This window comes from Manacus candei, unplaced genomic scaffold (assembly GCF_025592945.1).
Source record: "Manacus candei isolate 608988 ecotype Guabito, Panama unplaced genomic scaffold, ASM2559294v1 h1tg000019l, whole genome shotgun sequence".
NCBI classification, from domain to species: Eukaryota; Metazoa; Chordata; class Aves; order Passeriformes; family Pipridae; genus Manacus; species Manacus candei.
In genome coordinates, this window is record NW_026138067.1 from 7,934,088 (window position 1) to 7,960,692 (window position 26,605).

The window sequence follows — 26,605 nt, forward strand, 5'->3', positions numbered from 1 at the left end:
GGGGGCTGTTGGTGCTCATCCATGAGACAAAAAGACAAAATCAGCTTTTTCTTTTCAAGAAATAGTTGATTGCAGCTAATCAAGTATGCAACAAACGTTGAACACTGTTTTATTAATAATTGCTATCTAATGTAACTACAGTTGAAAATGTACCCCTCTACTCAGCCCTGAGGAGGCCACATCTGGAATGCTGTGTCCAGTTTTGAGCTCCTCACTACAAGAGAGACATGGAGAGCCTGAAGCCAGTCCAGCTGATGATTAAGGATCTGGAGCATCTCTCTTCCGAGGAAAGGATGACGTACTTGGGCCTGTTCAGCCTTGAGAAGAGACAGCTGAGGGGGCACCTCATCAATGTCTATAAGTAACTGAAGGGAGGATGTCAAGAGGATGGAGCCAGGCTCTTCTCAGTGGTGCTGAGCAATAGGACAAGAGCCAATGAGCAGAAAATGATGTGCAGAAAGTTCCACTTGAACATGAGGAAGAACTTCTTTACTGTTGACTGTGCACTGGAACAGATTGCCCAGAGAGGTTGTGGAGTCACCCTAAAGAACAGTTTGGACACAGTCCTGTGCATCGTGCTCTAGGATGACCCTGCTTGCACAGGGAGGCTGGTTCAGGTGCCCCACTGTGGTCCCTTCCAACCTTACCCATTCTATGAATATATGGTCACACAAATTAAAGAAATTTAATGTCAAAGAACTTAGCACTGTTAGACAATTACTGTCAGTTTTGTGGACTTCTATGCTGAGTCTCATAGTCATCCCAAATTTATCTGAAATTATTAAAAAAATCTACTTAATACAGTAGAACTTTAAAATGCTGGAAATCCTCAGGGAAAAGTACGTCCCCTAAAATGACAGGGCACATCCATATGGTTGACACTTAAAATATCTTATTTGATCTTTCTGGCAACCAGCCTATAATCAATCTGCAATAAGACCTTTCTATGTATCAGACTTAAGGAACTGCTGAACTCATGAGAAATATGACAGTAGAAGTGAACTTGTTCATACTTCTTTTCCCATAGTGGTGAAGTAGAGATCTAATACATGACTGAGGGAAAAGGTGTGGGTAGTTCTGCTTGAAATTATGACCCCAGGGGCCTTGCTCTTTTGGGTTTAGGTCAAGGCTAAAGCAAAGATGGTGTTCTCTATTCCCTTAAAAGGATGTCTGTGTTGCTAACACAGCCCCTTGCAGGCATGAGGAGTTACTCAGAGGAAAATGCTCGTGATTGGCAAAATATGTGTAGAGATCACAGCTGTTACTACAAATACTGAAAACGCCTTCAATAGCTCTGAGCTTGAACAAAAACTGTCTGGCTCTAGCTATTGCTGTTGTAGGAGCTAAAATTTATTTTCATCTCTGTGTTACTCTGACCTACCTGAGGAAAACAGAGTTTAGATTTTGAAACATTAAATGGTTTCCGTAGGTACAAAATGTAATAATATCCCTTAATGAAAGTGTTTAAGCTGATTTACACAATGGTAGCATAAATGGAAGCTATATCTGTTTTTCACAGAAAAGCCAGTAAGGTGACCGACTGCCCGCTTGATAACAAACTCATGTGAAGCAGCCCAGAGCAGAACATTTTGCAGATAGAGGGTTCCAGAGTTTATAATACACCTTAGTTTGTGCAAACTACAAAACACCAATAGGCTATCCTAAAAGGTGACTTCATATTTGCATATGTATTATTAGCTATTCTGTCCATTTATAATTCAGTATACTTTTAAGGTTTGCTAACAGGACTGTAATAAATACTGCATCGGCAACTCCTAAAACTGCAGGCTTGAAAGTATGGGATGATTCAACAGGCTACCTTAACAACAGCAACATGTCACCTCAGTTCACTAAAATAAAATTCGCTTTTCCAGATTTTAAACATCAAAGTTCAAGTTAGCTTAGAATACAATTCAGTGTATTTGTATTTTGGATTTCACTGCTCATAGCACAGTACATCACCCTATTTACATCAGTTATGCTGCAATTAAAAGAGTTGTAGGATCTGTATCAAAATACAACTGAAACATTATCTGGTTTATTAATTGTAATGGAACTACTCACTGAACTAGTGTGAACAGGACTGATTAATGCACATTTAAATCCATTCACTCAAGTGGGATAGTTTTCATTGGCAAAAATTTACACTAAGGAAAGTCCTTCTGTTTCTGCAGATCTTTGTATCTGTTGCAAATGAGGAATAACTAAGTTCAGGGTATGTTAATTAATTATTAAAATGCTCCTGATGTATTTCAAGTCATGTAAAATAAGGAATTGTCCCATAGGTTGAGAGAAGGGAGTGAAAAAAAATAATAAAATAAATACTTTTTTTGCCCTGATCATGTTAGGAGTATAGATCTGTGACCATACTTCTTCAAGACTTTCTTGTGTTTTGATTGATTGATCATCTTTTGCTTTAATATTCCTTAAATATGATTTTCTCACTGAAAGCAAACATACTAAATAGAAATGCAGTGTGACAAATACAGATTTATTATAACAATCCAAACTGTTGACTTAGAAATCCACAGTTTTCCTTGTAGAAAATTAGAAATATTTGCATGGGAAGCACATTCCAGTATTGCAGGAAGCCTTTCAGAGGTCAGAGGTAATGCAGTAGATCTAGCACCTGTAAAGCGTTGTGTTGTGGGAGCATCATGGAGATGAGGGAATTACAGCTGTTTAGCTCAGGGCCTAGAGCAAGTATCTCACACAATCAACCTGAAGCAGAATAGTAAAAAGAAGCATCTTGCAGATTTATTTTGCCTCTAATTTTGGAAGCTCCTTGTCTTTACTTGTCACTCATGTTCAGAGGTGTCATATTTCTTCTTTCAGGCCAGTGAGTATCATGGAAGAGATTAACCTTTTCCAAAGCAGCATTAAAACCTGTCCGTGATTGTAGGAATGTGATTTTGAACTTAGGGCAAATTGCAAAATATCTCTTACACACTTCTAGAGCAATGTAGATGCAACCTACATGTGGAAATACAGGAGAGCAGTCCTGGATGAGGTTCCACCTTGCCCATTCCTTCTGACTTTTAAGTATTCTAATCACCTTGGCCATTGATAAGGTTGTTGGCACAATCATCGGGGGGGGGGGGGGGGGGGGCTAGCACCAAATGATCACCAAAAGACTGAATTTCAATAAAAGTTCAGGAGGTGAGTTTGGGAAGTAGTGACCGTCTTTGAAACCCTCTTTAATGTGCCACAGCATCCTGAGTTTGATGCCTCACGTTTGACAATCTCTTTCAAAAGAGAGATTAAATTTTAGATGTACTTTTTCTGATGTTACCATTGAGCAAGGAGGAGAAAAATTTCACTCCAGGTGTATTCATGTTAAAGCAACTTTCACTGTAGCTTCGGTAATTGTTTCAGTAGAACAAAAAGTCAAATGACTGATCAGATGCCCCCATTGACTAGTCCTTCAGATTTTTCTGCTCGTCAGTAAGAATTTTGGCTTTAGACTGGAGGAAGTAGTTCTTAGGAGCTTAGTTTTAGAATTATTCATGATACAAAATAGTAACTGTAAAAAACTAGTAGGCTGAATAATTTAATTCACTGAAGCGCAGAGAATACATGTAAAAATTGTTTACCATTACTGGGTAACTAAAGACAAAGGCACCATGCAGGATAGCTGGCTGAAATGGCAGCTTTCAATAGTCTTTGCAAGTAAAATTGCCTCATTTTCCCCTTTGTTTAGATTTCATTTTGCATTGTATTTTTTTAAGGAGACATCATTAATCTTTCCAGTTTTTCTATCATCCCTGGGTCCCCCGTGGCTTGGGACTGCAGATCTTGATAATTTTGAAAGTTCCTGATGTCAGTACATCCATGTAGGACTGTGATCAGAAAGAGAAAAATCTTATGATGATGCTGTCTTTGTCCCTAAGAAAGGAGTTGCAAAACCAAGCAGTTCGCTGGAGTCTTAGACTGCAAGTCCCATAAAACAGTTTGCCAAATGTGCAAATTTGGAAACTTTGATGAATTTTCATCGTCTGCTCTGAAAACAAATTCTTTTTAATAGTCCTGTAGGCAGCATGGATGGGAAGATTCATTACAGTCTACTGTAACTACGTCTGTGTATCCTCTAAACTTTACGTGGGTGCTTAACCATTATTGTCAGGTGTCTGGTGTGGTTCATGAGCTGGATTCCTTCTGTCATCCACCCATCAGTTGCAGTTATGAGGTGCTGCCAGGAGAGAAGGAAATCTCTTGCTGTCACATTGACTGTGGCGCCGGGCCCGTGCAGGCAGACATAGGAGAAGGTTGCCTGTACTGGGGCATTGACTTGCTCTGCTAGAGCCCTTTTCTCAGTGACAGTTCTGTGTTTTCACATAGCTTTCTGTCAGGCTTTAAAATCAAACCAACCTGTGGAATTGAGAGCTTGCTCAACCCAGAAGGGTGTTGCTCCAGTAACGTAGGAAGCCTCTTTTTAAACTGCTGGTGAAATCTTGACAATGTTCCCATCAGTGGGAAGGTTTGAAGGCTGGAGGTTACCACTGACTTGAGCAGGATTAGACTTTTGCCTTGTGTGCCTATGCTTGGCTTATAATTAAGTTTCCAATTCATTTTATAGATGCTGAAAATGTGTGGTGCCAGTTGACTGCTGTAGGACCTCAGTAGGATGTTCACATTTCAAACAACAAATTTTTTTATCTCCTAACTTCTGATGAGATTTTAAGAGCAATTTTAGATGTTTAAACTTGACCTTTCATCCACTTCATTAATTTAAGGAAAGCAGTAGTACCTGTCCTACCTGTAGCTACTAGTAAGGTGAGCACAGAAAGCCTACATCATCATACAGCAGTCTGGCAATTTGCTGAAAGTGCAAATGTTCTCACTTGCCTACCAGTGAGTTGTCAGCTGGGATTTCCTTTTCTTTGCTGTATTATTCCCTGCTTTCTCTTTGTGCCCTTGCTGTTAATAAAAAACTCAATATAAAAATCAAATGGCGAAATCCAGAACTGATGTATGAATATGGCATTTAAGAACTTTTTTTTTCCTTTTTTTTTTAAAGACAGGTAATATTTGCTGAATATCACCAGTATGTATGGCTCTGTGGGTGTACATACCAGTGCATGTTTCTGAGTTTTTTTGCAATAAACTACGTGATCTTACTTTTAGCTTTTGTGATCCCAAAATCTTAACACCACCCTATAACAAATGTTGCATTTACATTAGCAGATCTCATCACTATATATCTGTGAGTGCTGTGGGGCTCAGATCAGTTGAAGACTGCTCTAGTTAGGTCTGTGAAATAAAATACATCTCCTAATCTTAGGTGGAGAATTTATGCAAAGATAATGTTTAACAATAAGGATGCCAAGGAGAAACTAATCTGAACTGGGTTCTTCACAAGGAAATTAGTTTGTTAAATACTGACAGAGAGACTGAGTAAAGGGTATTTGCTTTTTTTTTGGTACATGTACACACTATGAACACAGGAAGATAGCTGATTTTTATTAACTGCAAGGGTGCATTTTTTACAGTAAAGAAATCCATGTGCTTTGAGGAGATAGTTAAGATTGTATTTCCTCAGAATGATTAATGACAAAGGACATAGAACCAGACACCCAGGCTAACTTTGAGGATGAGTCATTCAGATACAAATATTAAGTAAACTGAGTTATTTTCATTGTGCTTCTCTGAAATGATGTTTAGTATATAGCCCAACAGTGACAGATTTTTGGTCTAGCACCTGCAGTGTTCTTTTTAAGCCTTATGGGTTTTCTTTCTCATGTAGTGATATTTTTTCATATCTTAAGAAGACTTACTGAATTTAAAAACAGTTACATACCCTTATAAACTTCTGTATGTTATGTATTCATTTGCTTATTTGAAGAGAGATATGACAAGGAGCCATTTCTGTATGTAGTGTATGAATTCTACTGAAAAGACTTAATTATTCACTGTGAAAATCCATTTACCACAGGGTAGTTAATTATCATATATTCACAGATGTTTTGACAAGTGAAGTTTGAAAGGTTTCAAAGGATGACATTTCCAGCATCATCTATGGAAGACTCTTGATAATCAAACAGGAACATCAGTATGAACTATTTCCTAGTTTCAATGTGCTCCTTTTATTTTAAATTCTTTATAAGGAAAGAAATTACTCAATTATAGTGCTCTTCTGTTCCTCCATTCATTCACGAGCACATCCAACAGTCCTCTAATAATATCTGAACAGGTAGCCAATTTCAGCCAAATTTGACTGAGAATTAGAGGTCTCAAAACTATTAAGGTCTTACACATTTCATGAAAATTGATACTAAAAGAGAGAGACTCAAGTTAGTGCCCTGCTGAGCAAAGCTCACTCACATCTTGCCACAGGGATTCTGCTTAAGTGATTGCAAACTCACACTAGTGAAGTTAAACAAATGTAAGTACTGGCTAGATCAAGCCTCCATTTTGTAGTGAACAACAATATTGGGTTTTAAAGTTTTTGCAACAAAAGTTTTTCGTGTTCTTTTTGCATTTGGCCCTCCCTTGACTTTTGTTTTTGGCAACTGAATTTTTGCTTCTTCAGCAAGAAGCTGCAAACACGTTTTTAAAACTGCCCTGGAATCGATGTCTGCTGAATTTCAGGCCCTTTGTAACAACCTCTGTGTTAAGCTTACAGTTCAGGTGTTACTAGCAGATTGTCTTCTGTGACTTGTTATGAGGAATCCTGAGAAGTTATGGCTTGATTCACTTTCATTTTAGATGGATCATTAAAACTTTTTTTGGATGACTGATATGATTTGTTTCAGAGGGATTAATGAAATCCCTCCTGGTAATGTGATAGACCAATTAAGGTTTGTTACTAGGATAAAACGTATTGCTTTAAATATTTTCAACATGGTTTAATTTCCTTTCTTGCCAAAGAACTCTCTTATTTTCATAGCATCTGCCACTTTTAATCTGTAAAAGTGCATGGCAGTATACCTTGGACTACATTCTTACTGAGGCAGAAGTCCCACTCATTTCAGGATTAAAATTTTATTGTTAATTATAATGGTTTTAATCTCGGTTAGTCCTCAGTGGGAATACAGACATAAATATTTGAATAAATCTCTTTATTAAACCATTTGTTCTGTCAAAGCTGAAATATTTAACACATCTGCCAGAAAGTGCCAGTTGAACATGCTGGATGCAAGCCTCCTATATTCACAGGCTTCCAGGCTGGTACCTTGGTACCACAGGTGAAAATTTATAGCCACCTGGCACCAGAATCACTGCCCTGCCATGTTGCTTGGCTTGCTGGACTTTGACATATCACCTCTCCATAGGTGACCTATATAGGAGTTCCTCTCTATGGTCACTCAGGGTCCAGGGCCAAGTGGTCCATTGACAGTCATGTCTCTTGCTTCTCTGGGAAGCTGTGCTTGCATGATACAAAGCAGAATGCACAGCTCCTAGGGCATTTTTCTGGAGTTGTTAGTGTATCCATGTAAGTCACCAGGTTTTACCAGGTCTGGAAATTATGATCTTTGCTGTTTTCATGGCCTTGATCATGAGCCTACCCACAAGGAAAATAAGGCTTAAGGCAGCACAGGAAACTTTTTCCTTAACTTGATATAACTTTAATACTATCTCTTTGCTTATAATCATCACCTTGGGTATTTTCCACACTTCCACTTTTGTGATTTGTAATACTGTACTGAACTGCCTTCACTATTGATTTAAAACAAAACTGCGTTCATTTTTCTCACCATTGTTGAATGAAACTGTACAAATAAGATCTGTTTGGTATTTGCATGCTTCTGGATACTAAAATATTTTGTGTCATCACTCCCTAAGCACAGGACTCATGACTAAGCATCACATCAGAGTCTGAGTCATAAAGGACTGTAAGTAATGTCTGAATTAATATATGCTTCCTTGGAAGCATTTCCACAATTATGTCTTGAAGCTTTCCCATCGGTAGGTACATTAATCTGTCCACACCATGGGAGAAGCAAGAACTGGGTGCTTTTTCTAGGTTAACTCTTTTATTTTGAGAAAAATATAGAAGGCACAGTTCATCAATTTAAGCTAACTTTCCAGCACAGTGTGTGCCAGTGTTGATATTTTAGTGCAGATAAGAAGTGCACTTTGAAACAACACCCCTGATTGTCCTTACTGACTGTACTTTACTTCTCGTCATGGGGTGGGTTTTGGAGCATATGGTCTAGATTTCTTTGGATGTAGCTAAATTGGAGTATAGATTTCAAGAGTGCACCTAAGGCACTCCATGACCACTAGGGCATTTAGTCTATGGGACCAACCTAGAGTTAGTCCAGAGGTCTCTAAAAAAAACCCAAGACAAAAGCAAGAAAAAAACCCCTAAAATGTGTGTACTGTGGATGTCAAGTATTTCACCCTGAGTGTTCTGCTCTACCAATGCTGTACTCCTGGTCTTCTGTGGATGTGAAAACCACAGCACACAATGCAGATGTTACATGCTTTTGAAGAAGAGAATATCTTGGAGTTATGAGAACAGTAGAACCACCTGTCCATGTTTCTTCTTTATCTCTTTAGAAATTGTTTAAGCTTCCCAAACTCCTTACTGAGCAAGAATGTATGGGCACTATACTGTCTTGTGTTTAGTGTCTGGTTAACCACTACAGCACTGAACCTTGTCAAGACACATACTTGTAATGTATGTTGCCCTTCACTACTAATTAAAATCATCAGCTTCTTTGTGTATAGGGAGGATGGGGAAAGCAGAGAGGTTTTCAGATGTATATTAATTTGTTCTTACACTGATTTTGCCTTTGTTTCAAAGGAATTATTCTAGAGTTGCTCTGTTTTAAACAATGAGAAAATTAAGGGTCATGGCTTGCCATCACCATTTTATTTATATGCCCCAAAATACCTTGGAGGTTATTCAAATAAATGCACTCCATTCCATTTACTTGACTGTCTGATGGCTTAATCATGCAAATAAATGTGAGGATGATATTTATTTGACTGTCCATCATGTAGTGTCTTTGACTGGACAGTAAAGCATACTTTCTTCATACTTTTTTTTTTCCCCAAAGAAAAAAATTAAATTAAATGCAAAAAACCCACCCCATGCTGTAATGCTACAGTTGAGATTTTAAACACACATAAGTCAGGACATTCAGAGTTATGACTCCCTAGAGCTTGTAGCTCAGCCATGTTGTACATGTGGTGTAGATTAAAACAGTGATTTCCTCTCCTTTCTGTATTCCTTTCTCTTCTATGTCTTTTCTTCTTTTTCTTTTAGCTCTTTTATGGTGTCTGTTCTGGAGCTCCTCTGCGGGATGGGTGATCCTGCAAAGGCTCTGGTTGACAGGCATGGAAGCAAATCCTGTACATGTGAGACTCTGGTACTGCTTGCAGCAGCAGAGGAGCACAGCAAAGAAAAGAGGGAGCCCAGGGACCACTTCTGGGGAGGCCAGAACCTCTCTGCATGGGGATGGTCCTGCCTCCACTACATACTCATCTCACACTAGCTATTCTGTGCTGTCCATATTGCAGAATTTTCCAGATATTTTCCTCTTTTTGCAGGCAACTAGCAACAGGACAAGAGGAAATGGCCTGAAGCAGTGCCAGGGGAGGTTCAGGTTGGACATCAGGAAGAGTTTCTTCACTGAAAGGGTAGTCAAGCTGAAAGGGTAGAACTTGCTTCCAGGCTGCCCAGGGAAATAATGGAGTCACCATCCCTGGAGGTGTTCAAGAAACGACTGGATGTGGCACTTAGTACCTCGGTCTAGTTGGACTTGATCTTGAAGGTCTTTTCCAATCTAAATGATTCTATGAAGTAGCACATATTTTTCTTTTTCTTTTTTTTTTTTTTAATGTATGTGCACTTGTCTTGACTCTCTTCCTTGCTGTGCTTTATTCATGCTGGTCTGCGTTACAGGGGGCGGCAATGGTGCGTGGTAACATAACAGCAAACCTGTAGGTCCTCATTCTGTGAATGTCACAGATACTCTGTGAATGAGATAACCAGACAATGTGATAACATTTCTCCAGAGCCAGATATAGCCCATGTTGACAGACAATAAAGGATGGATGCTTCTCAGCATTCATGTTGATAAAAATTATCTGAAAAGAATATGTGAGTTCCCACTATTATTTCCTGGATCTTACCCTTTTTCCTTGATTCTTTTTATATTCTGTATTCCTACATAACTTGAAGAAAGTATTATACACTCTTTCATGTGGTTACTGTTTCTTTGCTGGCCTCACAAATTACTTGCAGTGTTTTCTGACTTGGCATAGTAAAACTCCCAGAGTTCCTCAACAATATAAATTTCTGGAGACCGATAGGTGTAAATTGCCCTGAAGAGAATGCTGGTTTCTTTGCAAGCCTCTAGGCCAAATCCTGTAATGGAAGAGCTCATCTGTCCAACTGCTTTTTTTTTTTTACAAGTGCATATCATTATACCAGTCTCTGGATTTTCCAAAGAAAAAATACTTGTATTTGAGACTGTCATTATTAGTAGTTGCAGATTTTTAAATTTTATAAACATTGAAATAACTAAAATATTATTCTAAATCCTTTTGAAATAATAGTTTTGGTTTAGTTATTGTGTGTTAAGCACTTACTGTAGTAAAAATAAACACATTTCTATTTCAACTTATACAAGCAGGATATTATTTCCCATCTCCTCAGGGCAGGGATTGTACTTTTCCTTGTATCTGCAAATTATTTATTCGAAGAGGGGCCCTATCCTCCATACCGCATCAGCATTAATACTAAGTGAGGATCTTCATATGGAAAATATTGAATCTGAGTGCACGGAATTTTGTAAATACGAGCAACCTATTGTACAATCATGACAGCACTTTTCTGTTTCAGCTGCTCGTATTTCTCTCCTTGGTTCCTCTACATGTCTTTGTTTAATTGACTGGAGGGGAACAAAGCAGAAAAGTGAGAGCCTAAAATTAATATCTGAAATGCAGTTGCTCTGAAAAATCACTTTCTGGTGTTCTATGAGGTGGCTAAAGGATTTATGTTCTGCTATGTTGAGCGTGATGAGTACATGCATTGCTGATTTAAGGAGGAATTCTGTCTCAGGTCTAAATCTTCCCAGTGCTTCATGGACTAGTCTCCACTATGTGCCAGCCATGCTCACCCACATTCCCTTGGGAACAGTGTTCCTGGTGTTGTGGGACTGCTGTGTTTGTGACGAACTCAGAGCTATTGCCTCTCTCCATCCAGCCATGTGCACAGTGGCCAGTCACATTCAGCTCTGGAGCTGGTACACCTTTTTCTGATGGGTTCAGTTTATTGGGTTCAAGTTTACCTCCTTTCTAAAGATGGCTCTTTCCTCAGGCATGTAAGAAAAGATCATCCAGACATAAACATGCTGCATCTCACTGTGATACTGTGACGGTATCAGTAACAGACTAGCTACTAGTTAGCAATACTAGTCACATAATAGTGTGTCAGTAAACTGTCCGTAATTAGTGTGCTGTAGCTGTCTTTACACATTGGCTTCTTGTCTTTACACAGTGGCATTGTGCTTGGATGCCTCCCATGACAGCACACTCGGTGAGAACCTCATTGTATCTGTGTTGACCCCTTGGACAGTGTATTTGGAACCTTCCTGATGAACTCTGCCTGTTCCTGCAGGTCAATAGCTTTATCGTTTGCTAAATTCTTGCTTACTTGGTCATGGAGCCGAAATCTGAGCAAGGTTGAAGAAGTCCAAGAAATAAAAGCAGATGTAAAGGAATTAGGTTGGGTATGTGGTTTTAGTCAGTGTTGCCAGTTCAGTTTCTATTTTACAACAGGCTTTAACATTGGATAAATATTGTATTTTTAGTAAAAGAAAATACTTGCTAGTACAAAAGAAAGTGTATTCCAAGATTTAGTGGGAATTATACTACCTTTTTGTCCTTGGTCTGAAGAAAGAAATAAACTAAACTGATTCAGGGGCCTGGTTTTGATAAAATAAGAGGAGAAATTCAGGGCAATCACAAAATGGGAGAAAGTAACAGACATTATGAGAAAATACTGGCTAGAGCAGCAGTCATTGCCAGCACTATACTATAATTGAGTGTACCAGGTTATTGGGTTTGTTTTTAATGAAATCCTGCAAAATCCAGTACCTTTTGTCCCTGGTTAAATATTTACAGATTATATTTGAAAGTTGCTATCTGAATTAAGTTAAAAGATCCTACTATTTTGTATCTCACATGTTTGCATAAACCATATCAGTTCACATTTAATAAGGTTTGCTATCAAAAGAAACACAAACTGTTTAACTTAACATCTGCGGCTTTGTCAGGTTTTTAGGGGTTACATGTCTGAGTAGATTTATTTAACTCAAAGAAGGAATTATGGAAACAATTAAATTTCTTCCATATTTTTGTGTCACTGACAGGCTTCCAGTTCAGCTTTACAATATGGTGTTTCTTTGTATGCTGCTGAAACAAGACATTCTGCAGGAACAGAAATCTACCATTTTTCTTATCGCCACAAGCATATGATATCTGCCATCAACAGTTGGGAATGTTTCCATTAAAATAAATATAAGAGAAAGAAATATTTCAAAACACTTTTAAACTAAGTCCCAGTAGGTGTATATTGCAAGAGCACACACCAATGTAACTCTGGATTATATTGATTTTCATTTTTTTCATTCGTTGTGCTAAGGCTGCCTTAGATTATTTGTTTAAATACATTCACATATTTACGTGAAATTGCTCTGGTTATGCACAATGTGCCCACCATTAAAGGTTACAGTTTGGATTTGTACTTGCTTAGGGAAGATAAAATAAAAGCAACACACTTAAACATGCCAATTGTTGTCAAAGATGCATTTTTCAAAGGGCTCCCCATTAATTCTTTCTTTCTTTGTGAACTACTATTGTAAATATGATGCTGCTGTCCCACAGCAAGTATCTATCTGGAAAGCCAGGTTATTTTCAAAAGCAGTAGAAGACATGCATAGTGAGAAAAATTACTTGATAGTTCATCGTGTCCTTCCTGCTTCTAACAAAAAATTGTTCAATACAATGTATTTTCCATTATTTTGCCCTCTCCACTGGCATACAGTTCTCTATACTTTCCTGATGAAGTCTACTCTTGTGCACATCTAGCTATTACAATCTTTTGCAAGTCTGTAAATCCTCCTAAGAGAATCCCTCTTTTCTCTGTTACATACTCTTACAGTGCCCTCCACAACTTTTCCCAATGGTAGAAATTGTGAGTGGTTGCCACTGTCATGACATAAGACTAATTTACATTCTTCTAGTCTGCCGAAGAGGAACTAGTCCTTCATAGGGTTTGTAGGATCCAGCTGGAACCAGTTAAACTTTTTTAGAGCTCCATCTTTGTGACCAGCTCAGATCAACTAAGGAAAGGAGAAAGCTTGTCCTCTTTTTCATCTCATTAGCACAGGGCAGTGTATTTGAAATGTATCAGACAAAGCAAGAATATTCGAACTCTTTTAGGTACTGTAGCTTTATGCTAATCGTCATTGTCCTCTCGGTCAGCCTCTATGGAAAAAAAATGCAGTATCCATCATCTTGATTCACCTGAGAGAACTACACTGCCTGAGCTATTGTGAAGAGAGAAAAGCAGAAAAGAAAACTAGATTTAATTTTGGGCAAGATTTGTATTGGAGACCCCAGGTCTGGACACACCACTCCAGGTGGGGTCTTGCCAGAGTGAAGTAGAGGGGCAGAATCCCCTCCCTCGCCCTGCTGGCCATGCTGCTTTTGATACAGCCTAACACATGTTTGACTTTCTGGGCTGCAAGTGCACATTGCCAGGTCATGTCCAGCCACTCATCCACCAGCACCCCCAAGTCCTTCCTGGCAGGGCTGCTCTCCATCTGTTTAACCTCCAACCTCTTTGATACCAAGGGTTGCCTCGACCCAGGTGCAGCGTCTTCAACTTGATCATATTGAAGCTCATGAGCCACCTTCCTGAGCTTGTCCAGATCCCTCTGGGTGGCATCCTGTCCTTCACATGTGTCAACCACAGCACTCAGCTTAGTGTCATCTGCGAATTCGATAAGGGTGCACTCATTCCCTTCATTTGTGTCATTAATGAAGATATTAAATATGACTCATCCCCATACGGATCCCTGGGGGACACCACTTGTCACTGATGTCCATTGGGACTCTGAGCTGTTGACCACTACCCTCTGGATGCAACCAGCCAACCACACTTATCCATCTAATAGTCCACTCATCAAATACGTCTCTCCCCAATTTAGAGAGAAGGATGTTGTGGGGGCCTGTGCCAAAAGCTTTACAGAAGTCCAGATAAATGCCTTGTGGATGGCATGAAAATGTAAGAACCGCCAAAATAGAAGGGCAGCTGTCTCTAGTTTTTCACTGGTTTAAAAACTACTGATAATCCTAAAATAAGTTAAGGTCTGCTCAGTAACCTGAGACAGTAGGGTGTTGTTATTCTGTATGTCTGAATGCCAGTTTGAGCATTTTTTGGAAGGTGGAGAAACTCGAAAGGTTTCATCCCTTTGTCCATGTTCTTGCACCTGACACACATGCTCCAACACTAGGAGACTGGAGGACTGTTGGGTTGGGTCACTCAGCGTTCTTCAGACAGGAAACACTCAGAGGCACATCGTGCTTCAGACTGTTAAGTGAGAGTTTTGCTCCAGAGGGAAATGTCTCTGAATTAAAACATACTTGTTCTCACCTGTATGAAATTATCTGGGTTTTGGCAAGTGGAGCTTATTCTATCCCCCTGTGTAGTAGTTGGCTTTTGGATTTTTTAGGCCTTCCTTAGCAATGGGGGTCAGAAATCTAAGGAAGTATTCCATATCATCCTTAAGCGTAACACAACATAAAAATAAGGCACAGATAAGAGAGTTCACTCTCTTCTCTCTTCTGGTGCCTGAAGGCGACAGAAGAGAGACCGTCTCTCCACAGACGGTCTTTGCTTGTATAGGCCAAGGCCTGCCATTATCTCTGGTCCTTTTGGGAGGTGTGGGGAGTTGGCTGGTGCCTTGCACAATTCTGTTGTCTCGTTCAGGGAAGTATTTAATTTGTTTTTTTATTTGTTTATTTGCTAGCTCTCTATTAGCGGTGTATATTTGGAGGGAATTTGTTTTTAGGGTTTTTTTTATCCCTGTTTCCCCCTCCCTTTTCCCTTTTTTCCCCCTCAGGAGCTTCCTATTGTGTGTATAATATATTTAAATTGTATATATAATTGTAAATATATGTAAATATATATTTTTGATATAATTCCATTTTTGTTTGGACTTCCTTCGGTTTTTCTGTGGTTTGTTTTTTTTTCCCTCACTTGACAGAGTGGGAGGAGGGGAGGAGACAGCTTAGGCTGGGCAAGAGAGCCAGGTCAAACTTACACAAATTCTCTGTCAATCCCTCTTTGTGCCAAGTGGAGAGCAGAGATGGAAGATGATCTGCTAATGGCAGAGCTGAAGAAAATTGCCTGCATGCCTAAAACTAACAATGGTTCCAGCTCTGGAGACACTGGTTCAAAACTGGTATCACGACAATAACTATCACATATCCTTGCATTTGAAGGCGTTTACCATCATCAAGAAAGGCTGGAGAGGAGCCACCTCAGCTGATGGGAGGGACTCTCTGCACAGCCTGTGCAGCACAAGGGCAACACACTGGCAGGGCCTCTCCCAGTCCTCAGAAGCAAATGAGCCCTATATCCCGTTTTTAGCCTAAAAGACTTTTCTGCTGTTTTTTCTCAGAGTTTCTACCAAAACCCAGCAGTTTCGGGTGTGCCCGCAGTGCCTCCTGCCAGCCACGGAGCCGCAATGTGAGTGGAGCAGCACCTCAGGCTCGTCTGTCTGCTCCAGCAACTGAGAGATGTTGCTTTGCTTCAGCACAATGGAGTGGGGTTTTGTAATGAAACCAGCTCTGGTGAGTCAGAGAAGCATTTGTCACATATTCCCTATTTCTAAGTTTTCCTCTCCTTTTGTCCACAATTAAGTGGTGATCAAAATCAAAGCTAATTTAGTAATGTTAAAGATAAGTTGCCCCAAGCCCAATTTAAATTAAGGGGAGTTTTCTATTGATTTCATTAATTCATATTGTTGTGGAGGAATACACTGCCAGCAGCTCAGATCAAAGTGGCAGATAGGAGAAATAGAAATTTGCTGTTTCTTCTGAAGTCTTGGAGGAGGAGGCCAATATGTCAGTGCAGAGTATTTGAACCTCTCATGGAGCACAGTCCCTCCCTGTCCCTTCAAATTAACTGTGCTTTTGGCCAGTCTTGCCTTAGGTTTCCAGGTATACATGAGCTTGGGACTAAAAGCAACAGTAAAGGGCCAAACCTTAACATGATTGCTATTTTCTTTGCAAACAGAAAGCAGACTTCCTAACCTTTCCTAAAAACCGTTTGTCAGGCTGTGTACTCTTGAAACAAATCAGATGAGGTTTCTATCAACATGCATAATGATTAATTAAGAGGAATAATTCATAGAAATATAGTTCAACTGCAGTTCTTAATCAAATAATCTCTTGTATCAGAACATTTCCCAGACTAATTACCAGATGTGTGGAGTCATTCTCTTTCTATGTGCAAATTTAACTTATGAAAATTTCATGGAGCTAAGAAAAAAGGTGCAGGAAAGCAGAGAGTTTCCATCCTCCTACAGACCCAAAGGGGGATGACACTGTAACAGTAAGAGTCGGAAAAATCTGTAGTAGTTTTTAAACTATTTATCCTCAGGAGAAATTAGTTTTCCAGAAAGATGGGAGTTCTTTAAGAACAAACTTTTGAATGAGAGAAGTATCATCAGTATTCTTTCTTTCCTTCTTTCTTTCTTTCTTTTCTTTCTTCCTTCCTTTCTTTCTTTCTTTCTTTCTCTCTCTTTCTTTCTCTCCTTCTTTTTCTTTTCTTTGGGATGATATTTTTCCCCTAGGTACCTGAAGAAAAAGTGATGATTACAGTAAGATAAATTTAAGAGGTATTCCCTATCTAGGGACAGTGGTGACATTCCCATAAATCATGGGTAACCCTAACACATTCTTAAAGAGGCTTAGTTGTCATACATAGGTATGCCTGTTCCCGTCATATTTATCTTTCACTCCACAGCTTATAGAAACCAAATTGCTGTCATCAACAATTATTAATCATCCATTTACCCTGCTGAGACATCTAATAAAGCATCGAATACAGAGTTTGAACACTAGAGAGAAGGAGGGAAAATGGAATGCAAATTTTGAAAAGTAAAGGGAAGAAAAATCTCATGTAACATCTGTGCACCACATGTTCATAAATTACAGTGGGCCTGTGAACGTTTCTTCTCTCATCTATATGTCACGCAGATTTAATAGTTCATAATTTCATGAAAAACAACATTATTATGCACCATGCTTAAAAGTAAGTGTGATCAGCTCTGCAGCAGCACGGCAAGCTGCTTTCCACTGAGGGCAAGCTGTTATGCTTCAGCATCTCGTGGTGTCTCAGTCTTTGCGTGCAAATCCCCTTCTTCATGGCAAGACTGAGGTGAAGCTCCACTGAACTGCAGCTTGGGAGGCTGGGCCCGAGTGTGATAACCTGTGACTCTACAAGGAAATTAGTGTTTTGCGCTTAGACCACCAAAAAATGTTGTTGGAATGTGAAGGCTCTCCGAGAAACACGTCTCACTCAGAACACAGCCTTTCCATCAGCAGTGTGTTGTAGAACAGGGTTTTTTAGCTTGAGTAAAAAAAAAATAAGAAAATATTACAAAGTTAGCATATTTTACAAATTTTTTATCCAACACTATATTACAGGTGTTAATCTAAATATGTGTGCTTCCATCTACTGAACTGAGACAAGCCAAGGGTGTACAAAGGAATACAGTTAACCAGGTTTGCTTTCCCCTTTTATTTCTGGTGAAATGTATCCATCTCTGCGTAAAATCTATGTGAATCATTAAATCCCAGGTTTTGGGATGACTGTACACCCACAAGAAAAATCCGGCTATTGCATCTTGTAAACATTTATTCCAAGATGTGGAAGAAAGTGGTGATTTAGATGCAGAGCTAGGAGCAGAAAAGTGAGGGAGAGAGACAAGTCTGATGAAAGGAAATCGTGCTTTTATATTATCTCCCATTCTTAAAATAACCTTCTTCACCAAAATGATGACATCCTAAGGAAGAGGTAGAGCTTATAAATATGCAAGGGTTTTCCCCACATAGATATGGTTAACTAGCAATAAACAAATTGGAGACTACAAGCATTCCAGGGGTAGTGTGCTAAGCACACTGGCAATAGTTTGACTCCTCACAGCCTAAAACATTTAAATTTAATTTAGTTGTAATATACAACTTTAGAATCTTGTTCAAGAAAAATGCAGCTTGGAAACAGTTTCCGGCTTGAGAAATTTTCATCATTTCTCTTTTTCTGCAGATGATTGTTCTGATTTAGGAAACAATATAAAAGATGTAAGGGACTCCAGACCCAATTTGAAGCATTTCAGATTGTTATTCCAAAGAGAGCACAAAGGCACTGTCTTCCTCTGCTTAAGTCTTCATTTAACAAAGTGCTTTAGCACAAGCTTATAGAATGATTTAAGTAGGAATTTTGTTAAATTTGGTAGGAAATTTTGTTGCGGTTATCAAATCCTTGCAGGGGATTGATTTCTGTGTAATCAAATTACTTTGTTATATGACAGCCTCGTATTTCTCATCTGAGGGCTTGAGACAGCTACTGAATTTTACAAAAGACCATTAATGGCAGTGCAGGGCAGGCAGTGCCTCTCTGGCATGAAGATGACTTTCCTGGCTGACTTCTCCAAAGGAATTCTGAACCTGCCAGGGAGTTTAACTGGGTACTGCATGCATTGAACTTTCAGAGCAAGCAAAACCCGTGGATCTGCACAGGGGCCACCAGCCAATGAACTGACTCCCCCAAACCAAGTTAAAACAGGAGTCAGATGTTGGAACCACCTTGTTGGAAATTGTGTTTGTCTGCAGCTGCACAGCAGAGTACTTCCAGTTGCTCCAAATACATGTGTAATGCATTTTTGTATAGGAATTAAGAAAAACTGTGAGTCCAAAATGCCTTAGCAGGCCAAATTTCAGGTTTAAAGGTCATTGTAATTGTCAGAACAAATAATAACATTTTTGATTTGTCTTTTTCAAGGATAGAAAACATAGTGGCGATGTTTTCATAATGAGCAAAGTGAGACTGTAGTGTTTCTGGTTTACTCAGCAGGAAAAGATTTCCTGTCTCTCTCTTTCCACTGTACTGTTGACAGGTGAGCTGGGATGATGCTGTCTTGCAGACCTGCTGTCTCCTCACCCTCCAAAAGGTTCAATTCTGGGGTAGATGTCCTGTGAGTGTGCGAAATTAAGCCTTTTTTTTTTCTGTCCTGGGAAAATGGAGAGTAGAGATCAGTTCTGCAGTGAGCATGAAGAACTTCTGACTCATACTTAATTTGATCTTATCTAAAGCTTGTTGAGTTTAGGAGAATCCTAAGCATATGGTACCAGGAGACCTATAAGATGGGAATTGTGTGTTCAGGAAACTGATTTCAAATAGGAAACAGAAGCTCAGTGATACAAGTGCACCAGAGATAAAACAGGATGGGAAAATACACACCTTCCTGGATGTGGGTTTGTTCCCAGTTGAACTCCAAGTACAAGAAGGAGTTTTGTAGTCTTTGACTGACTGCAGCCCAGACAATTCCTTCTGCTGCTGGACAACCTGGCCCTCTTGTCAGCACTGGGAGAAGGATGGAGCCAGAAAGAATTTACCACAGAGGAGATGATATGTATGGGGAAAACACAAAGCAATTGTTCTGTTCTGATTTTGTTGGTGGGGGACTGCAATGATGCATCTTGCATGGGTAATATGGCTAAAAGTACTTTACACAGAAAATCCTGAGCAGAGCCTGTGTGAAGCATGTGCTCACTGTAACGGTGTGAGCTGCCTGTAAAATGGAGTTCTGAATATCCTTTCACATATTGCCTGTGCTATAACTCCAGAGAAATTCATACCTATTGCTGCTGGTGTGTCACAAGGTGGCTTTGCCCCAAAAGGATTTTGAATTGCTTTGTGTCCTGCAGCTGCAAGTCTATCCAGGAGAACATACTGACTCCTGGGACATTCTGTGCTGAGAAGGCTCTATGGGAGACTGAAAGACTGCAGATGTAATCAAAAGTGGTGAAATCAACAAGTAAAGTGGGGAGCATTTAGTCCATCCCTTAAAAGGATAAAATGTTTCTTTGCAGCCATGGAAATGAAACAAGGATCAGCTTAATACCTGAACACTTGTATCCTAAGCTAAAATGCACGAAGAAATCAATGTGTCATTGCACTTCTGTAAGATAAGAGAGGGAGATGAGTGATCGGCACTGAGGTCTTGGTACCTCGGTGTGGTAGAATCCAAAGATCCATCCAAGTCAGAGCTTTAATTTTCTAGCAGTGGAAACCAGCATTTTGGAATCTCAGAATGGAATTTTGTCATTGTACCCCAAACAGGTAAAAGGAGTTTCCCAGCAAAAAAGAAAAAACAAACATTAATTTTATTTTATGTTACAGTATTTTTCTTTATTATATATTTTATCATTTTATACAATTTTGCAGGAAGTAAAAGTGAATAATGTCAATTTACAGGAATTCATATTTCCAGATAAATAATAAAGGAAAAGTGGATGTTTCTGCCTCCTGATTCTGGGACTAACAGCTAAGCTTATTTCCTGATTAGTCCCTATACAAGTGAGTATATGTGAGAATTTTTTCACAAAATGTTTTTTTATTAAAATGTTGCTTTGGATTATACTGAAATACTTCCTTTAAATTTTATTTTGATGAAAAAGATATTGAAGGTATTGTAAAATTTAATTTAAATTATGAACATAATTCTTGCATTGTATTATATTAATTTTAATTTTTCTAAAATTTTTATTTTTGCTTTATTTAGGTATAGTAATGTTAATATGTATTATGCACATGCAATATCCATGTGTCCAGCTGCTTCATTATCAAACACAAGGTCTTTTGGCTTAGAAAGGAAATAAAAGATGTTTCAGTGAAAATTTTATGTGAGCTTAATGATGATATCTTTAAGGATTCTGAAAATGGAAAGTAACTCCTTTTTAATGAGGCATAATAAAATAATGTAAAATAAAATACCAAATAGAACATCACAAAATACTGTCTTGAAACCCTCTAAATGACAGCTTTCTAGCATGCAAGCAACTGATTTGGAAATACATGTTTTGTGGATTTTTGTCCAATTGAGTTTTTCCCATATATACCAGCGTCAACAAAACAGTATTTAGTTTTGTGTGAGCTTTAGTAGACAAATTCATTTCTGAAATTCTAAATAGAAATTGCAAAGACTCAGCTTTTTCTTCAGTCTCATTAGGTAGTTTAGAAAAAGTTAATTTACTTCTGCCTCTTGTGATTTAACTGCTTGATCTTCCCATCAAAACAACTCTAGCACTACCAAATTTGACAGCGCTGCATGCTGAGTGAGGATTTGGGGTTTAGAAGAAATCCCTAGAAGGGGCTGGGATGCTGAGACAAATGTGTTTTCCCAGAACACATTTTTCTTTACTTGGAAAAGGTAAAACACCTGAAGAAAATAAAACTCAAGATTTTGAAGACATCTTGTGTAGGACTTACCTGATTTTATTGTTCATCCTGCATTTTTTTGTTTACTTTTTTTTAGAGCCTCCATTGATTTTAACAAAATTAAGTTTATGACATATAAACATATCTACCTATAGGCTGCAGCCGTGTTCCAGCTTTATGTGATTGAGGCATCTGAAGAAGGCTCAAGAGGAGTGGCAGAGGTGCCTGGAGTATTGAATCTTGCAGTTCAGGGAACATGTGTTAGAAACAGTAGTGGAGGAGGATTGAACTGACTCATACACAGATCAGGTGTGTGTTAGTTTTGAATGTTTGTGTCAGTACTGGCAGGTGGTGCTTTGGGAGCAGGGCTGTGGAAGGTGTGCAGCACCAGCAGCAGCAGAGACAGTTCAGAGGCTGCACTTGTCGGGTTTTAGCTGGTATCTCTTGCTGGTGGTACCTCCCATGCATGTCTTGCTGCTTCCCCTCCCAGGGTCACAGTCTGGTGCTCACCAAAGGAGATAAGCTTCCTCATCTGCGTTTTGAGTGCAAGCACATGCTGAAAGTGGGAGGAGAGTTTTCCTGAGATGACAGAAGCATATGTGCAGATAATGTCTCTTCTTGCATCTAGCTCTCTTCTGCAAAATACCAGTGGTGAGTGGTGGTAACTGAAATAAAAAAAAAAAGAAACCAAACCAATGGAAACAATGAGAATGATAGATAAACTCAGTTTTGTATTACAATAGTTGTTATCAAGTTACTGTCACAGGATAGTTTTGCCTTGTGAAATTCCTTTTCTTATCAGCTCTCTCTTTGTCTTGTCTTTCAGATCAAGAAGATACTGGAGCTTGCATTGTAGATTGTTACATTTATGGAATTGAGAACAAGGATAAAAATGTAAGTAAAATGATAAAAAAGTCAAGAAGGGGAGAGAGCAAAGACCTGCTTGCGAGCCTTTACCTTGAAGACATGGCCATGCATGCCAGAGGGGTGAAAGGAATCCCTTGGAGAAGGCAGGATGGCAAGAAGCCTTCTTCAACCTCTGGATGTTCAGCACACAAATCCCTGAGAAGGCCAGTATTTCTTGAGAATACTTTCTTCCATTAATTTTTACAGCAAATAAAGTAGTTGAAGAACGTGGAAATACTTGGTAGAAGACACGTGGCTATGATGCCAGGTACAGAAAGCAAACTGTAGATTTGTTATAACTTTTTCCTTACATTTTAGGTTTGTCCCGAAGATTAGTTAGCTAGTGAACAGAAAATAGGTGTAATAGAAAGAAAAGCAGAAAGAGGCCACACTTAACATCACAGAGTAAGATTTTTTTCTCATTGGTATTTCAAGTTGGATCCTCAAATCCTTTTTCCAGACTCTATAGCAAATAACCATATCAGAGGAAGAAAGATAAATGTGACTATAATGTGCAGGCAAAACTGTGCATAGCTCATGCATAAAAGGATTCTGGATTTTGAGGTCTACTAAATCAGTTGAATTTTATTGCAATATGTTTCTTTGGTTCATTTGTTCAGGAAGAGAGCATATATTAAATATGAAGACAATATATCTAGGATAATAATGATTTTATTAGTTAAGAAAGCAAGGAAACTACGTAATACCCTAGTATTCCTTTATCTGCTTATCCAGTGCTAGTGTAATACATCTTCCTTCTTTAACCAGGATTCTAAATGAATGACAGTCCCAGTAAATTATTGAGGTCCTTCTGCCCACTTTATAAAGGTTGCATCATCCAACAAAGATTAAAAAAATAATAAATGACTCAGGTGGACAATGAAATTCTAAATTTCAAGTATGAAATGGCTACCCTCATTCATGTAAATTGTACCATGAATTTTTACTTTTAAGACAAAAATTAATTCAAAACAAATTTATAGCACTTCCCCTGTAGAAAATTTGCTGCAGGAAAGGGCTGAGTTCACTGAATAAATAAAATCCCCCACCCCTAAATATATAGCGCATTAATGCAAGGCATCTTCATATTGATGTGCTGCCAAACAGTCATGATGGCTTATTTCTTTTTGTCTAAAGTGTAAGTTTTTAAGCCATCAGCTGACAGTATTTTTCTTTATTGGCTTCGGTTGGACCGTGCTCACTTACTATGGGTGGACATTAAGCATTTAGTTTGAATACACTGAAAAGACTTAAAAAAGCCTTCCAGATATCCCAGCTTTCAAAAATTCCCATCTCTCATTAAAGATGTGCCAAAGCACAGTTTTAATTAATAGCCCTGAGTGATTTTTTTTTAATGTCAAGATTTTAATAGAAAAATGAATTAGTAGAAGCTTTGAACAAACTTTTCAGTAATTTAATTTTTTTACATTTAATGTTTAATATAAATTTGATGTTGAAGAGCAGTTCTGTCCCATACTGCCTGTGTGCCTGCTTTCTGTTGCTGTAGTACAGCTACTGGACACCAAACTGTGAAGCTCCCAGATGCTGTGTAACCTGTTTAGGAGAGGTGAGCTCATTCCTCTGGTTTCACAAGTCCCTTCAGAGAGGCTTTCTGTCACTCGTACAAATGGAGGCAGGTGTCCTGAGGTCTTTCTCACGACTAGAGAACTGTTTCAGAGATTTTACCATGCAGGAATTCATGGCGGAGGCAGAGATTTGAGAGTTGTGTGGGAAGAAGTTGCCAGCCTGGCTCCCGAGCTTGGGTCCACTGCAAGTGGCAGGTGCTCCTTCCAGCAGTGCCGCGCGGTGGCACATCCGTGTCACTCAGAGAGCGCCTGTGCACGGAGGAGGACTGTGGGAGGAAACACCTGCTCAGCCATTTGAGCTGTGCCTCATGCCAAGCCACGTGGAGCTGTCAATGGCTTTGTAATGCATTTGATCTGTGCTGTGTACTCACAAATATTGCTGCTGTCTGGGCTGGATTTAATTTTGGGGGGATTGCAAGAAAGTACCTTGGGAAGGACTGTATGAGGAGAAGACACATAAACCTTTCTTCCTGACTCAACTTTGTTATTTTCACAAATGTGGAACACATTTGGTTGGTATCCCATTGATTTGTTTACTGCTTTTGTGTCCCACATTTGCGGAGGCTTTCCAAACACAGATACTTCTCTCATCTGGCCTGGCTCTGACTACTGCACAGAAACCCCTGGATAGGTGGGTGGAGTACACGTCCAGGGCATTTTGGGTGGGCGTGAAAGGGAACACAGTGAACTTTTAAAGTAATCTGGCCTCTACTTTCAGGCTTGCCTGTGGCTCAAGTGTAAAAATTATGGGATTTGTTTGGGAAGTGATGTTAGACAGTATCAGCTATAAGCACTTACCTTGGTTGCACACAGCTCACTCTTTACATGATCTGCCCCTGGATGTGGAATATTACAGCACTGTTACAAATTATTTTGTCTGTGTGCTTTGGAAAGTATGCAGTATGGCTCGCTTTCAAACATCACTTCTGTTATAAAAATCAGTGGCTCCTACAGTGACCTGAAACTAGTCAGGTAGGATTTTAAAGAGCAAAGAATTTCACAGATGGCTGATTTGTTTCTTCATTCTGCTATGTGGAAATAGTTCTGTGTTTCAAAAAAATATTTCCCCCTTGCATTTTAGATAAGACTATTACTAGTTTTTCATATAAACACAATTCCCAGTTTGGGTGGGATGTATTTCAGTCAAATAAAACTGAAAGAAGGAAGAAACCCATCCTCTCAGCTCAGCCTTTTTCCAGCCAGAGCCCTCTCCCATGAGTCTTCCTGCTAACCATCATTTCAACTGGTCTTGCCCTCTTCAAATATGCTGAGAAGTTAAGTACAATCTAGCTCCACTGCCCTAACACCTGACATATCTGCCAGAAGGGCTGGGAGGTCTAAAGAGGGTATTTTTTTTCCTATGTATAACCTGAGGCCTAGTGTACAGACCCTGTTATACTGTAGTCTTTCAGAAATGGATTGGCTTCACTGAAATGCCTCTGCAATGGCCCAGAAGAAGACACTTCCCCAGAAGCAGTTGCCTAGCATGCATCATTCTTGGCAGTATCTGCAAATAAACTTCTTGTAATTGATTTAATAATTTTCAAATAAAAAAATTATGATAGCTGCGGACAGCTATAAATAACAGAAATGAAACACATTATTTGCACTGTGCCTTCACATGCACTTGTTTAGCTCTTTCTGCTGTTAAGTTAAAACATCTGTTTCTATGGAAGTGGAGCATTCCATGCAACAAACACAGCACTGGAAGTGACCCACATATTAAATGACAACATTTGACAAATTCTAGCAGTTGATTACCGGGGAGGAGTAGACTGTGGTTATAATCAGAGTAAACCAAAAAAATGTGTACCTTTATAAACCTAGAGTTTAAATGAAACATCTGTACTAAATCATGATTGTAGAACAGCACTGTAGCCAACTACCAGACCATATGATAATGGGGTGTTTTTAACGATCCCTATTTCCATCGCATCCTCCAAATCAGATCCAGACTGTGCCCACTGGCATGAATTCTGCTGGAAACCAATTGGGATAGTGTCAGGCTACAGTGAATATTGTAAGTTTAGATACAGATACCCATAAAATTTAGTGATTCCAATGCCTTATGGAGATTATAAGCACAGGTAGAAACTCAGGTGAATATTAGCAGTAGTTTTGTAGGCTACAGACTTTTCCAGTCATGTTTTAACCCCTAGAAATGGGGGATATGTTGCAGTGACTGTGGAATCTTATTTGTAAGGAAATATGAGTGTATAGCAAGAAAGTGAGTATTAGAATTACAGCAATGGGTCAGCTGGTGATAAACTAAGAGTATTGAGTCTGGCACCAAACTCAGGTTTGGCAGCTCACTTAAACATAATTCTTTGGGCCTGTGAAACTGGTATGCAAAAGTCAAGTAAGTACAACTGTCTTTGAGTGCTTTCCATTGCTGTTAAGTGGATACAAAGCAAAAGAAAACTAGTTTAGTCTAGCTCTTTATGTAGATTCTTAAACTGATGTTCATTAATAGCATCTGAACATACACATTTTGTTATTACTGCAGAATATTCTGTGAATTAATTAAAAAACACAAGCAAATGCCCAAACTTTGTATTAGCTCTACAAAGTCACTACAATCTTTCAAAAACGGGGGGAAAAAAAAGCAAACCCACTCTGCAACTGAACTACATTTTTCGTTTTA

General features: G+C 39.0%; 1 long non-coding RNA gene across 2 annotated transcripts; it reads left to right on the forward strand.

Moving 5' to 3' along the window:
* The first annotated feature begins 11,697 nt into the window (after positions 1-11,697).
* Positions 11,698-26,596, forward strand: LOC127470082 (uncharacterized). Of its 2 annotated transcripts, none has more exons than XR_007904163.1 (5): positions 11,698-15,816; positions 20,507-20,608; positions 21,625-21,778; positions 21,960-22,120; positions 22,296-26,596. It is a non-coding gene; the product is annotated as an uncharacterized LOC127470082 (long non-coding RNA). The 2 variants fall into 2 exon arrangements; XR_007904164.1 differs by having other exon boundaries at positions 20,523-20,608.
* The last annotated feature ends 9 nt before the right edge of the window (positions 26,597-26,605 follow it).